The sequence below is a fragment of the Giraffa tippelskirchi genome, chromosome 10 (assembly GCF_054371585.1).
Source record: "Giraffa tippelskirchi isolate mGirTip1 chromosome 10, T2T-mGirTip1v1.2.pri, whole genome shotgun sequence".
Classification (NCBI taxonomy): Eukaryota; Metazoa; Chordata; class Mammalia; order Artiodactyla; family Giraffidae; genus Giraffa; species Giraffa tippelskirchi.
The window spans coordinates 65,768,536-65,777,764 of NC_137284.1; the positions used below are offsets into that span (position 1 = coordinate 65,768,536).

Sequence of the window (9,229 nt, forward strand, 5' to 3'; positions counted from 1 at the left end):
ATTCACCTCACAGAAGCAAGTAAAACACAGTTTGTATAAGCTGCTAAAATTCCTCTAAAAATAATTCCCTTCAGCAGTAAAATGCATGCCACTGTTTACCACGCTGCAACTTTACTCTGGAAGATGATACTCACTGCCAATATAATCCTTTGGGCTTCTTCTTGGCAGATGCAGGGACATGACCTGTTTCCTTCTGTTTTGCCAATCTGTGTCTTCCCTTCTTATCCCTTTGTTACAAGGAAAGGCTGAGAATGCCATTTCTATGCCAGGGAATGCCCCGTACATGAAGATCAGGTGGACGCTTGTATGGGTCAAGTGGCAGTTCCAATGGTGAGCAGCAGTACTGTATTAAAGTGTGTTTCAAAAAAGCTGAACAGGGGGTGTTTGATCAGATGACCATCACGAAAGCAGATGCTAATAAATTAGAAGGTGTGACTATACAGGGAACGGTCCAGAAAATTGTGCTATGCAGCAGCATTCTAGGTCCTGTTATAATTCAGTTTCCCTATTAATAAATTTTATGGTCCTACATTTTACCTAGTAAGCCTGTCAGTAGGCTACACTTCTCCTGTATAATTGTAGTGACTTTACTCGATATTGCATTATCTTGTCATTAGGGATATCACAAATATCAGCATAAAAGTTTGTTATTTGAATAACATACAATAAATTTTGAATACAATAAGCCTATGAAAATCACTTTTTAGTCTGTGGTTTCACTGAAGTTTACAGTACATAATGCTACAGAAATTCTCCAAGGTATTTTTCAAAGACTGCCAAGAATAAATGCATAGTTTCTATTGTTTACCATTCTACAGGCAGCAAGATCCTGGAGTGTGATATTGGCTTTTCATTGTTGCTCAAACCAACAGTATCCCACTTGTATATGATAAAACATCAGGAAAACAATAGTCTTTCAACAAATTATAACTAAACATAAATGCTACTGAGCCATCTTTCTGCATGAGGGGATTTGTTATTTTAACATAGTAGAGCCAAATGAGGAATCCTGACTAGAAGACTACAAAATAATATTTGTTTGAGGAACAAGGGTAAAATTTTTGGATTGCAAAGAATAGAATTTCCCATTGTAATTATTGTTTCAGTCTCATTTATCACTGGTGCTTCTATAAGTCTTAGCAAAAGTATATACATATGTAGTCTTGCCTTAAATATTAGCAAAAGATTTTGGGGAGGGAGAAAAATATACTATTTACAATAAGCTAAATTATTATTGATGTGTTTAAATAATTAAAATCAAGGATTTATAAAGCAATTCTGTAAAGTAATTCTGTACCATACTTTATTACACTTTTGGCAGTGCCGACACTTAAAATATTTAAGGTGATAAAAAAAGGTTTTTGTCTATTTTATTTCCTCTGAAAAGTAGATAAATACCTAATTAAAGAGGTAGCATCCAGCTTCACTGATTGTATATCTATGTTTTAGAAGCAAAACCACTATCTTAATAGTTTCTACCATAACTTACAATGTGACTAATTATAGCCATGTACAAAAAATTCTATGAGAAGTGATTAGTAATTCTAGGTCTATGGAAATCATGCTAATGTGGAGAATTATGGTTAGTCCAAAGGGTTGTATCCATTCCCACAGACACTAAGATCATCAACACATTTCATATGAGCTCTGTTGAATAACTCTGGCCAACTTCACAGATGAGACAATAACTAGATGGACATGAAAATCTGAAGCAAAATGAGGCAATGGCATACATCATTTAATCATTTAAAATGGTCTCTGTTCAAAGTAAAAAAAAAAATGTCTAGTGAAGCCAAAGGGTAAGGTGCCATCTGGCTCTAGAGATGGCAGATTTCCTGAAAAAAAAATATGAAAACTGAAATTGAGACAGAAATAAAATATATATATATGTATATATATGTGTGTATATATATACATATATATATAGTCCAGAAAAATAAAACTTAAATGATGCATGTGACAAAATTATTATAAGATGTAGTCATGATTGTGCTAAGTTGCTTCAGTCATGTCTGACTTTTTGCAAGTCTAATAGACTGTTGCCCATTAGGCTCCTCTATCCATTGGATTTTTTAGGCAAGAATTCTGGAGTAGATTGCCATTTTCTACTCCAGGGCATTTTCCCAACCCATGGATTGAACCCTCATCTTTTACCTCTCCTGTATAGGCAGGCAGGTTCTTTACCACTAGTGCCACCTGGAAGCCCAACATGTAGTCATGCTCCTTTTTAAATCATTTGGCCCCTAAAGTAGACTTCTGTTTAAATAATCAATCAAATGATTTTAAAAGAATATATACTAAAGATTAGTGTAATAAATAATAAATATAATATCAATATATAATAGTATATAATATATATATGTATATTGGAAAAGTCTAGTGGCATACTAAGACCAAGAAAATAATGCTAAAAAATTTAAATTAAAAAAAAACATATAAATTAGCAAACTTGTTCTCTTTTACAATAAAGTTATTTCTATAGTTCAAATTTTTTATTAGCAAATCTCAAAGAACTGCAAGATGTTTTGTACCAAGTAATTGTTTCAAGAGATATTGTACCATATACTGGGGCATGGTACTTTTTTAACTGGGCAGCTTTCATCATAATAGCCTTTGTTGTCACTATTTGAATCATAGTAGCATAAAACTTCTCATCACTTTTTAATATTAAGTTGAGGAGAATATAAACAACTGGAGATAAAATATAACCAAATATATTATCTGAATTAGAGTTGCACTACCACATCAATGACAGTATTTCTCTGGCAAAATAGTGCATGTGTTAAACTAAAATATATTTTGTTTTCAAAAAAATCTTCCCTGTTCTGCTCTAATGAAACTTAGCCAGTTTATATTACATTCTGTGAATTTACCCTGATGTGTGCAGATACATCATCTGGCCCACAGGAGAAGTGGTAAAGGAGTATTGGAAATCACAGAACATAATTGCTAATCTTCACTTCTTTTAAAAGATCTTTTGTTTAATACTGATTGAAAGGAATTCTCAGAAGGTACTAAATTTCATAGACTATTGCAAAAGGTAACCACTTATATTCCTTCTAAATATAGTTGAAATTTTCAATGAGTGGTGGTATCATTTTGTGAAAACTTACTTTAGATGTCTGTTTATTGCATTGTCAATTAAATTTCTGTCCTTCAGTCTCTAAATCTCATTACCTCATTTATGGAAAGAAATAAAATCCAAACAAACAATTAGAGTTGGAAGGCAAATTATTGCTGCATCAGAGGAATACACTTCCTCTAACAACAATCATTCATACTTTTGGGAAGTCCTTGAGTACATATTCAAGAATGGCCTCTTCAGTTTTAATGATACATTCAGGAAAATTTAATTTTTATAATAACTTTGCTTTCTTTGGGAGAAATTATAGGTAGACAGACAGAAATGTAAGTGTGTGTGTATTCCTATATAGGAAGAATGGAGAGAAAGAGAGCAAACATACGTAATATGAGCTCTACTGGCTTCTTTAAGTGGAAATAGATACTGAAATATTTCAATTCTAAGGATATGATATGTAATGTCAAAACACTCACTGGTAATTAGGAGCTCTAACCATTATGTTATATTAAGAAGCAATGGTATGTATTTACTAAACAAGAAAATGATGAGAAGTTATTATTTAGGGATTAAACTAAATACATTATGATAATCAGGGAAAAGGAAAAAAGTATTTCAGAGAGGAGTCTGCAAAAAACTATCCAATCTAAACATGGTTTGAAACTTTGATACTTTCAATAAACTAAACAAAGATGGTATGTGCCTTTCTGTACCAAAAACTGACTCGGAAAGAGAAAAGTCTGATTGGAAAAATCTGAATATATATAAAAACTATTTGCTGTGAAAGCAGTAACTAAACTGAAGTGTTAAGTCTGGAAGTTAAAACAAAAAAAAGAAAAAGTAACTCTAGCAAAGTTGTTTTCGACATATTACACTTACATTACATGGGCTATGGACACTTCATATTTCCACTTCCAGTAAAAGCTGTTACCTCAGAAATGGCAACCATTACAACATACTTGCCTGGGAAATTCCACGGACAGAGGAGCCTGCCGGGCTAAAGTCCATGGAGTCGCGAAAGAGTCGTAAACGACTTAGCAACTAACCAACAAGAACAATTTGATTGTTATTTGTAAATATGGTCTCAGTGGAGATATTTACTGAAATTGCTTTCACAATTTAGAAACTCCACTATCTCATTTATTAGCCATAGGCTAACATCAACTTGATTCATTTATTCACTGTTCAATAAATATATTTAGGATAGGTATATGTATTCCGCTCTAATCATAGGGATTAAAAGTGTATTCATGGTTGATGCAGTCCCTGTTTTCAAAGACTTTACTGTTTTGGGAAAACAGATAAACCCATAAAAAGCATTAGTGAAGTTCTATGACAATTAGTTTTGGGGACAAATGCAAAAGTAGGAAGGATTATACATTTAGGAGACAGAAAAAGGTTATTCTGGATGAAAGGACTAAGGTTTAAGATCTGAATGATAAAAAAGGAGAGGCATTATATTCATAAGAAAGAACTGTTGCAAATGTACTAAGAGAAGTTATTCATAAATTTCATTTTCTCTAGCATTAGGACATGATAGAATTTTGAAAGGTCACATAACCAGAACTGATTTTGAAATTCAAGGTCACAAACTTTTTGAAGTTTTAGATAATTATTTTTTCTGGCATTTACCTACCTGGCACATAAAAATGAAATTCAATACTACCTACTACATTAAACAACACCATAAATTCCTTAAATAGGTCTTTTCATATTCATTTCCACTTTTTTTAGTCATTTACCACAATTTTATCCTTTCCAGAAATATTTAAAGGAATTCAAATTTGCAACCTCAATCTCAAGTTTGTAATAGTGTGTAAAGTTTGCAATAGTGTGTGTTGCAATAAATCTGTAAATTATAGTTTTACTATATTTCCTGGTGGGAATATTAAGCTTACCAGTAAAAAGAATTGATTATTTCTACCAAACATCTTTAGAAATATGCATACCATAAGTACACAGATTAATGCTTTTCATTAACAGCCCATGTAATTACTACTGAGATCAGTAAATAGAATATTACCAGCATACTGGAAGTCTTTCATAATTCATTCCAGGTACTGATCCTCCCCTCCTCTCCAAAGTAATCAATTAACTTGAGATGAATTCCAATTGATCCACATTCTCACCAACATTTGACAATGGAATGTTTTTAATTTTAGCAATCTGTTACTTAATGATATCTGATATTCATGTGTGTTTATATTCCTCTTATGACTAAGCAGATAATGAAAATCATTTCATATGCTTCCTGATTACTTGAAATTCTAGTTTAAATCTTCTCCCCACATTATCTGTATTTTAATTAATTTATTTTTATTCAAGGTTTAATCAGTTTAAATATGGGGTAAATACTGATATATTAAGGCTTAAATTTATCATCTCATAATTTGTTTATTATCCATATTCTGTGTTTCCCTCCCTCCCTTCCTTCTTTCTTTCTCTTTTTTTCTCTCTCTCTTTTTGGTAGGCTAGGGGTAAATAATTGGATACACCCTAGTCTTTTTGCCTCAGATTGCTCACAATTTGCTTTGCATTCTTCATATTAATTCTCTATGTACTTAATTATGAATATTTTCTAATAATCTATATTTTAAGTTAATAATTCTATCTTTAATCCTCTGCCTGTTGAGTACTAAATTTTAGTTTTGCTTTTATTTCTATAGTGTATGACCTTGGATAAGTTAAAGGATCTTAAAGAGTGTACAAAAAGCTAAGTATTTGATGAATTAGATATGAAAAACAACCTCAAAATCTACTTATGTTCAGGTCACTGTTATCTTCAGGTTATAAAGAACTAGAATTTCTGTACTTTATACTCAGATGTTTCATAAACATACTAATTTTATTATATAGCTGAAGATTACAAATATTACTTATAGTAAACATTATAAATATCTACCCAACATTCATCACAGGCCTGCGGGGCAGAGAGATCAAGTTAACTCACCCACAGACAACTAGAAATTTACACGTCATGTGCATGTGTGCACGCTCAGTCATGTCCGACTCTTTTGCAACCTCATGGACTATAGTCCACCAGTCTCCTCTGTCCATGGGATTATCCTGGCAAGAACACTGGAGTGGGTTGTCATTTCTTCCTCCCAGGGATCTTCCCAACCCAGGGATCGAAACCACATCTCCTATGGCTCCTGCATTGGCAAGTGGATTCTTAACCATTAAGCTACCTGGGAAGCCCTTACAAGTCATGATTTGAACCCAAATTTCTTTGACTATTAAACTCAGAGTCCCAATGTGGGTGCTAGATTGATATAAAATTCAGATATAAAACTGTTCAACTGGAAACCAATTTTGATACATACACCATCATTTAATAAAGGGCAAAGCTATGATGTATGATTCTCTGGCACAGTAATTTTTTCCAGTAGTACAGAGTCATAGAATTATTAAATGAAGTTTCCCCATCAACTGTTCGGAGGCATTTAAACAATATCTAGTGACAGATGAGAACGGACACTGGCACAGTTTAAAGAACTCTAGTTTGGTAATATGGAAAGCAGAATTATAAATATTTGTGATTTTTTTTTCTCATATTAAAATATTGATAATCTCTGAAGCAAATGATATAGGAACAATTTTATAATTCAGGTTGGGAAAGGATTTACATATTTGGGTTTTGCCTCTGGCTGAAATCCTCCTTACAGTAGTGATACCTTGAACAGTCTATATAGAAGAGGTATGGTTTTCTCTCTTTGCAATCAGAAACTCTGCTTATTGGTTTTTCTTCACTCGGTCCTTAACAATAATGCCAAAAGTAAAGGTTTAAGAAGCATTTGTTTTCCGGCATTTCTGAAATGAGTACCTTGAATAATACCTTTTCTTTCATTCTCAGAATAAACCAAAATATAGAAAATTAGCTTCCCCAAGAAGTGGCCGCATTTCAAAAAGCCTTTTTAGGATTGAGTAACCTGTGGTGGATGAAGTGGAAGTGTACTTTCAATGCCACCATTTATTTCTAAAAAGGATTCTGTCAAGAGTCAACAAAAGTGCCACTGAATAACTTCATTTGAAATTATAACCACTTTTCCTTCACCAAATTAAAAAAAATAAAAAAGGAAAAAGAAAGTGCCTAAAGGGAGTGAGCAAATTTAGCTATTATAGGAAAGAAAAGGAAATGCAATTGGTACCCAAAGCCTGTTTGGTCAAGTTAAAGGAGTAATTCAAAGAAAATGAGTACTTGTAGCATGCAGAGTTCAACTCTTTTCACCGGGCTCTGGACTGCAGGCTGTCACTGGCAGAGGAGAAACAAAATGATGCGCTGGCTGTTTCTGTGCAGATCATATTAATTTAAAACCTGAGAACCTGAGGCACTTGAGGAAGAATGACTTTTCTATGTGAACAAGTAGCATGACTATTATGTTACCCCCCAGTCTGTCGCTCTCTGTCTCTGTCTCTCTCACTTGCTCTCAGCAGTGCCCAACCTCATGCCACTCAGGTACCACACCGGAGTTCAGCATTTCCCTGGAAAAAGCATGGGAGTTGGACTCAAGTAAGGTACCAACAGTCAGAACCTGGCCACCTGAAGGGTTTTTAATTCTCTGATAAAGTGGATAACCGCTTTTGATCTGACCAAAAGCAAAAATAGCCAATACAATCTTCATACAAAGTTAAGCTCATTTCATTTCAATGTCTTTTCCGGGCAACTGCCTTTTTCTTTCTTCTGGTGTTCAGGTGAATGACCAGAAAGCCAGCCCAATTACCAATGTTTTGACCACTTTAATTTCTAAAGGCTGCAGATGGCATCCCAGCCACCTCAGATGTCCTCCCCTTCATGGAATGCAAACAAATGTATCTGGGGGTCAGAAATCCACTTTAAATGAATAAAACAAATGATACAAGCTATCAAGCAGAGAGTTCTAGTCACTTGGACATGGCATGCTCCATAAATAGTCAACTATGATTTTTAAACATGGTCTGCACCACTTGGCCAACTCCGCTTTATGTAATGATCTCTCCGTTTCAGCTGTAAATATTTACCCAATATTCTTTAACTCAAATTCCTTAGAGAATGAAACTAATTGACCAAGAATGGATTATGACAGGGAACCCCTTGAGTCACATGCTTATTCTTATCCAGTCAATCAGCACGGAAGGATTATGGTCACATATTTAACATACCAACTTATTCATTGTACATTCAGTTGGTTAAGGGCTATTCCTTCAGACGTAGCAATGGGAGTGCCAAGCATTCTAATAGCTGACCTCTCCAACAGTACAAAGGTCTTTCCTAAAGACTTAGAAACACAGTCATCTAAAAATACAAGAGACTTTAAGAACGCTGTATTTCCTAAAAATAATCTATAAAGTGACAGCAAAACGGCTTCTCTTCCTCAGCTCAGCGACAGGGGCAGCCCCTCAGTCGCCGCCACTGCTGCTGAGGCCAAGCCCTGCCGCGCGCGCGCGCCCCGCGGCCGCCATGCAGTTTATGTTGGTTGCTCTTTAGTCGTCAGGGAAAGCTTCGACTGCAGAGATGGTGTGTCCCATTATCAGACAAAGAAAAGAAAAAGATCACAAGAGAACTTCTTCAAACCGTTTTAGCACGGAAACCTAAAATGTGCAGCTTTCTTGAGTGGCGAGATCTGAAGCTTGTTTACGAAAGATATGCCAGTCTGTATTTTTGCTGTGCTATTGAGGATCAGGACAATGAACTAATTACCCTGGAAATAGTTCATCGTTATGTGGAATTACTTGACAAGTTATTGTGGCAGTGTGGAACTTCATACCATTTTTAATTTTGAGAAGGCTTATTTTATTTTGGATGAGTTTCTTTTGGGAGGAGAAGTTCAGGAAATATCCAAGAAGAATGTCCAATTGAGCAGCCTGATCTACTGCAGGAGGAAGCTGAAACCCCACGTAGTGTTTCTGAAGAAACTGGACTGACATAACTCTCCTCCCCTCTTGATGTCTTCTTGTGGCATTTCACACACTGTAGATGGTCACTGCCTTCATGTCCATGTTAGCTAACGGTGTAAGATGATGTCTTGTCAGTATTACTGTTCTGCTAAGCTGCTTCATTCAGGCCTACACTATTTTTCTTTTGATAGGGAACTTTGGTTAATCAAGTGATAACAAGGGACTTAAGTATGAGTTAGAATGAATGCAGGAAAAAAAAGTTACTTTTTCTGGCTA

General features: G+C 34.7%; 1 pseudogene; it reads left to right on the forward strand.

Annotated features, from left to right (window-relative positions):
• Positions 1–283: 283 nt before the first annotated feature.
• On the forward strand, positions 284–8,985 carry LOC145522459 (AP-1 complex subunit sigma-2 pseudogene; annotated as a pseudogene).
• The last annotated feature ends 244 nt before the right edge of the window (positions 8,986–9,229 follow it).